At 36.9% G+C, this 6,000-nt stretch overlaps 1 pseudogene; it reads left to right on the top strand.

Annotated features, from left to right (window-relative positions):
* The first annotated feature begins 901 nt into the window (after window positions 1-901).
* Window positions 902-2,500, top strand: LOC129297507 (phenylcoumaran benzylic ether reductase Betv6-like; annotated as a pseudogene).
* The last annotated feature ends 3,500 nt before the right edge of the window (window positions 2,501-6,000 follow it).

Below are 6,000 nucleotides of genomic sequence, written 5' to 3'. Positions count from 1 at the left end.
GGACCCCAACCTTTTTATTGAAATGTCGCAATTGCCCTTCACCTGCTTCCTCGATGGGAAGGAGATCAATCGTGATCAGTGATGGAGGACAACCAGCTAATTGCTCGCTGCCAAATCAAGATTCCGCGTCCCATCAAGTCTCATTGCCTTCCATCTGTTCTCTCTTTATCTTCTATAAACAGCTTTCTGAAAGTATTTTTAATAACCTTCAACAAATAGGCGAAGTATGAAGCTTTCATCGAACATATATTTTAATATGTGTGTGTGTATACAAAATTGTAATATATATATATATAATATGAAATCCAAAGTCCTCTATATAAATAAACCGTGCTTATCATAAAATAATATGAAATCAATTTTTTTAATGCTGGCTTCTGAATTTCGTGTCTTTTTAGAGCGTTTCTTCTTGCACGCCACAGGATCCGAGAACAAAATTTAGTTGCTGATAAATTCTATTATCGTAAATTATAAAATAACATGTTTGTAATTATAAAATCTATAATAAATCACATTATTTACGAATTATAAACAATACCTTGCATTATTTAAATGATGCGTTGCTTTAATATTTAAAATAAATAATACTCAAATAAATAGATAACTAAATAATTGAAATAAATAAACAAATAAATGGTTTGTGTTATTTGATAACGGATCAGAACGTAAGAAGCAAAATTTAAATTTAACCCGGTCCTCAACGAGACATCCCATTCACAGAATGAGGTTGGAACCCAAAAAAAAAAAAAAAAAAAAAAAGTACCACTATAACTTCAAACGTCTTGGTGGAGTATAAAAGGGGGATGAACCCACTACGCATGGAGTCGAGAGGGTGATTAAGCTCCTCTTTCGTTCCTCCCCGTAATCAAGCAAAGCAATTAAGAGACCGATTTATATAACAATGGCGGAGAAAAGCAAGATTTGATCATCGGAGGCACCGGCTACATCGGAAAGTACGTAGTGGAAAGCAAGCAGCCAAGCAGGCGAGGAAAGCACTTCTCGAGCGGAGGGAAAGCACTGTCTCCGATCCTATCAAGGGAAAACTCATCGACATTTCAGAACCTTAGGCGTCAATTTATTGCATGTAAGTCTCGTCTTCTTCAGATTGTTCATAAGCATTGAAGTTGGTTTAAGGGAAATAATTAAGAAAGAGTGTGGAATATATATGCAGGGGGATCTGTACGACCACGAGAGTCTGGTGAAGGCCATCAAGCAGGTCGACGTGGTCATATCCACCGTGGGTCATATGCAGCTAGCAGATCAAGTCGAGATCATTTCTGCCATTAAAGAGGCTGGTAACGTCAAGGTATCACTCTCCCATCTCAATTTGACCTCGTATCTGTGATCTCTTCTGAGGTCCAGCCATATTCTGAAGTGATCTTCGTTTTGCAGAGATTTTTCCCTTCAGAATTCGGGAACGACGTGGATCGTGTGCACGCAGTGGAACCAGCAAAATCCGCGTTCGCGATCAAGGCCCAAATCCGACGTGCTATTGAAGCCGAAGGTATACCATACACTTACGTTTCAAGCAACTGCTTTGCTGGCTATTTTCTGCCCTCGTTGGTGCAGCCAGGAGCCACTGCCCTCCCAGAGACAAAGTCATCATCTTAGGCGATGGCAATCCCAAAGGTACTTCTTTGTTCTTCGTGAATCTTTACTTAATTCTGGACTAGCTTCAAGACTTAATTGGATTTCAAAAGTGAAATTGCTGTCTGCACTTTTCAATATGCATAGCCGTTTTCAACAAGGAAGAGGACATCGGAACCTACACAATTCGAGCTGTCGATGACCCGAGGACATTGAACAAGATTCTCTACCTCAGGCCTCCTAAGAACATTTATTCCTTCAATGAGCTGGTTGCCTTGTGGGAGAAGAAGATCGGCAAGACCCTGGAAAAGATTTACGTTCCAGAAGAGAAACTTCTCAAGGACATTCAAGGTCTGTGATCGTTCTTGTTGAATTATGTTGGGTTCTTGTATGATGATGGTTGATTCATATCTCACAATCTAAGAAATTTTCTTTGTTGCAGAGTCACCTATTCCTATCAATGTGGTTTGGCAATTAACCACTCGGTGTTCGTGAAGGCGACCACACTAACTTCGAAATTGAGCCTTCGTTCGGTGTCGAGGCTTCGGAGCTATACCCTGATGTCAAGTACACTACCGTGGAAGAATACATCGACCAATTCGTCTGAGAAATCAAGCACATATTTGCATGCTATGTGTGGTCCTGAGGGTGATTCAATAAATATATAATCTGAGTTCTCGCTTCTGTGTTTGATGCCACTTTACTTTTCGGTTTTCTTTTTAAAAAGAGGCTGTTTAAACTCGTTAATTTTGTACCCTCCAATTATCATTGTTGCTTCTGTCATTAGCTTGAGCTTTTAAGAAAAGCTTCCGAACAGAGAAATGAGTGAAGGAAGGTGAGGGGGAGCTTAGTGGAACTTGTATGCTTTGTTTGATGAGAAACGAGAATTCAAGCTTCAGAGTCCTTGATCTGATGTACATGTTTGGCAAGTTATGGTCACATTTGTTTATTGGAATAAAATTGAATGGAATGGATTAAAAAAATAAAGGTAAAAATACGATAATTAAAGGGGATAAATGAGCACAATTATAAGGGAAATGAATAATTTAATTAATAGAGTTGGGAAATTATGATTCATGAGATTTTTTAAAAAGACATGATGATTATTATATTTATAATATATAGTATAATGAGTTTTTATTATGCTTATTGTGAAGAGAAATGTGATTTAATTGATTTTTGTCTTTATTTTTTAATCAATTTCATTCTATTTTTTTTTCTAACCATCAAACAAGATCTATAAGTTTACTTTTTTTAAAAAACAATTGATGTAAATATAATATCTGATGTTCAGGGGACATAATTCAAGACTTGCATCCCCTCATTAGTGTTTTGTCTAAGCTTCAAATCATAAGGATGGAATGGAGCCATTATGGGAATAATTAGAATGGAAAATATGCACTTTTCAGTAAAATCAATGGTGGGGGTTGTCTCTGAGTGTTTTAGCCTTTTCTCTCTCTTGGGAAGTGTGCTCGTGTGATTTTTCTCTGATGGAAGATTTTGGGCACCACAAGGTGCCCTTGGATGGCCGATTAACTGACAAAGATCCTGAGGAACCTCAATTAAAAAAAAAGAAGAAGAAGGCCTCTACTGAAACGAAGATGTGTCCCCATTTCTAATGATATTATGAAAGATTATAGTATTATAGTAGATATGATACAAAATCCAACAAGTGAGTGCTAGAAAAAAGAGGAGACGATATCCAGAAATTGGCTTGAAAGGAAATTCACTTCTTATAAAGAATCACTCCTTGGCTTTAATAGTGTCGCCAATGGTTACTACTCAGGTATGGATCTTGACATCGATGATGTTTTTACTAAGAATGAAGAAATATTTTAGAAGCTGCCAAAACCTTCTAAGGAAGTTAAGAAGCTTTTAGACATTTATCTAGAGATCCCAATCAGTGAAAAAGAGTATAATGAGTAGTGTAAACTCTAGAATAATGCCTTAGTTATTACCATCTTGGGCCGCTGATATAATCTATCATAGGTGAAAGAATAGGTAGAAAAGGTTTGGAAAATATTGTGCTTTGGTTAGGGAGAAAGAGGGCTGGATTGAATAATACAAGAAGGTATTGTATGAACTATGAAGGACCATGGACCATACAATAGCATTATATTCTTGTCTAGCAGTGGTCTCCCTATTTCATCCCTTACAATAATCCTTTAGGTAAAGTGGCCGTCTAGAGACCGTGTGGGTCCATATTCCTAAAATACCAGTCCATTGCTGCAACGGCGAATTTATATCTAGACATGGTGATTGTATCAGAGAGACCATTAAAGTTGATCTTAATACTTTGGCAAATTTCACCGCAAGGAAGACTAAGGTAGAAAGAGGTAGGTTTAGAGGATTTGCGTTGAACTAGACCTCCAAAAGAAACTAATTCCTAATATGATTGCAGCAGGAGAAATATTTAATATGGAATACGAAGGTGTTGGCATGATCTTGTTTGCCCTCCCTCTTTTCAAGTTTACCTCCCAAGTTTCTTTAGTAAGGCAGAGAGTGGGACTCTCTTGAGCCCAGTTTATTCAAGACAGGGTATGCTGGTAGTATAATCATTCTAAAGCCTCCTTAATTATCAAATTACTAAGGGGCATAGCGTATCGCATACCCACCTGTGTTGGATCCCACAACCTCTCCTACAAAGTGAAGAAACGGGCAACATTGGTACCTAATGAGAGGTGAAACACTGATCTCTTGGAACACACATCCTCCCTAAATGGGTCATACAACAAATTGTTCATATTAACTTAAGTAGAGGAAGTGAAGGTGATGGTTTTTGTTGGAGACAAAATACAGATGGCAAATTTAGTGTCAAAGTGGCTTATGACTTCATTAATAAGTAGAAATATATAATGCAAGCATCTATGTGGGAAAGCTTTGGCGATGGCCAATCCTAGATAAAATTAAGTTCTTCATGGCGGGTTAAGCATTAGAGATTGTTGACTAATATTCACTCAAAGCCAAACGAGGACTTATTGAAAGTTACCTTTATCCTTTTGAGTTTAATTGTGAAGAAAGTGTCATACACATTTTGAGAGACTGTGAGATTGCTAAAAAGGTGTGGAAACATGTCATTTCTACTAACAATTATGTTGTTTTCTTCTTTAGTGACTTGCAGGGATGGCTGAGCTGGAATTCTACACACAAGCCATGCAAGAGCAATTTCAAACGATGGCCTTGGACCAAGACCTTTGCTCATACTTATTAGCTCATCCAAAAGACATGATTTAATAGAATCTTTGAAAATTTAAATATTACAACCCAAGATGTCATTCATCAGTGCATTGGAAACCTATTGAAAATTCAACTGGACACCACTATAAACATGCAATTTTTCAGGGACTCACAAAAGAGGATTCAAGATGGATACCCCTAGTAATAGGAACTCTTAGAGTTAATGTAGATGCTTTGATTCACTCTAATGGCCAATCAGTCTGTGGAGGAGCCTTTAGGGATTCGATTGGTCAGGATCACAAGTTTTCAATGTAGTATTAGCCAAACTTCTATCATGGAGGCTGAACTTATATTAATCAACATAGGACTTGAAGTTTGCAAACAACTGAGCTTGACAAGTATTGTGATGCATTCTAACACTTGTAAGGCTTGGAATCTTATATTTAGGGATTGTGGACCTTGGCACTCGCTTAAACATAAAGTTCAAGAGATTAGAGATATTTTATACAGTGGATGAGAGTGGCTGTTTGGTATGCTTTGAAGGGTACTATCAGATGTACAGATTAAATGGCATGGAGCACTCATGGGAGTTGGAATAGATACTATCTCAGTTTGGACTTGCCCCACGGACTGCATTGACCTAGTTGTAGCTGATATGAATTCCTAGTGTTGTATTTCTTTTTGTTCAAGCTTATCGTGCCTTGTATTAAAAAAAAGAAATGAAAAATATGTAGAGATTTGTATCAATTTGAGAAGGGCAACGGGGTACCACATGAATACCAAAGTAATTAGACAATACCTATATGTATTAGCTGATGTCAGGATTAATCTTAACAAACTTAAATTCTGGGTGATAATTTTTAATAAAATTAATTCACTAAAAATTTCTATCAAATTTGCGAAAAAAATTAAAGATCTTTCAAAGTTACCTGAGGTTTAAGAACAAGGTCCAACAACTAGCAGCCTTCTCTTGCCTTTGTCGATGAAGAAGGAGTTATTTTCAATTAATTTATTAACCTTATCATTGGATGTGCGGATGATCAAGCATATTAAACAAGTGTGATTAGTTAACAAAAAGACGTTTGGAATTTAATTTTAACACTCTCGTGTCAAAGGAAACAAGTTTAACTAAGCTGCCCAAAAATAATTCACTATAGGAGATTAGGAATGTCTTGGAAATAATGATGAATAACAAAGTAACCCCATAAAGAATAATTAAAAGACCCTGGACATATA

This window comes from Prosopis cineraria, unplaced genomic scaffold (assembly GCF_029017545.1).
Source record: "Prosopis cineraria cultivar Desert tree isolate PC_DT_omini unplaced genomic scaffold, ASM2901754v1 PC543, whole genome shotgun sequence".
Lineage (NCBI taxonomy): Eukaryota > Viridiplantae > Streptophyta > Magnoliopsida > Fabales > Fabaceae > Prosopis > Prosopis cineraria.
Note: the sequence above shows the minus strand (reverse complement) of the source record. Positions and strands in the feature narration are given on the sequence as shown.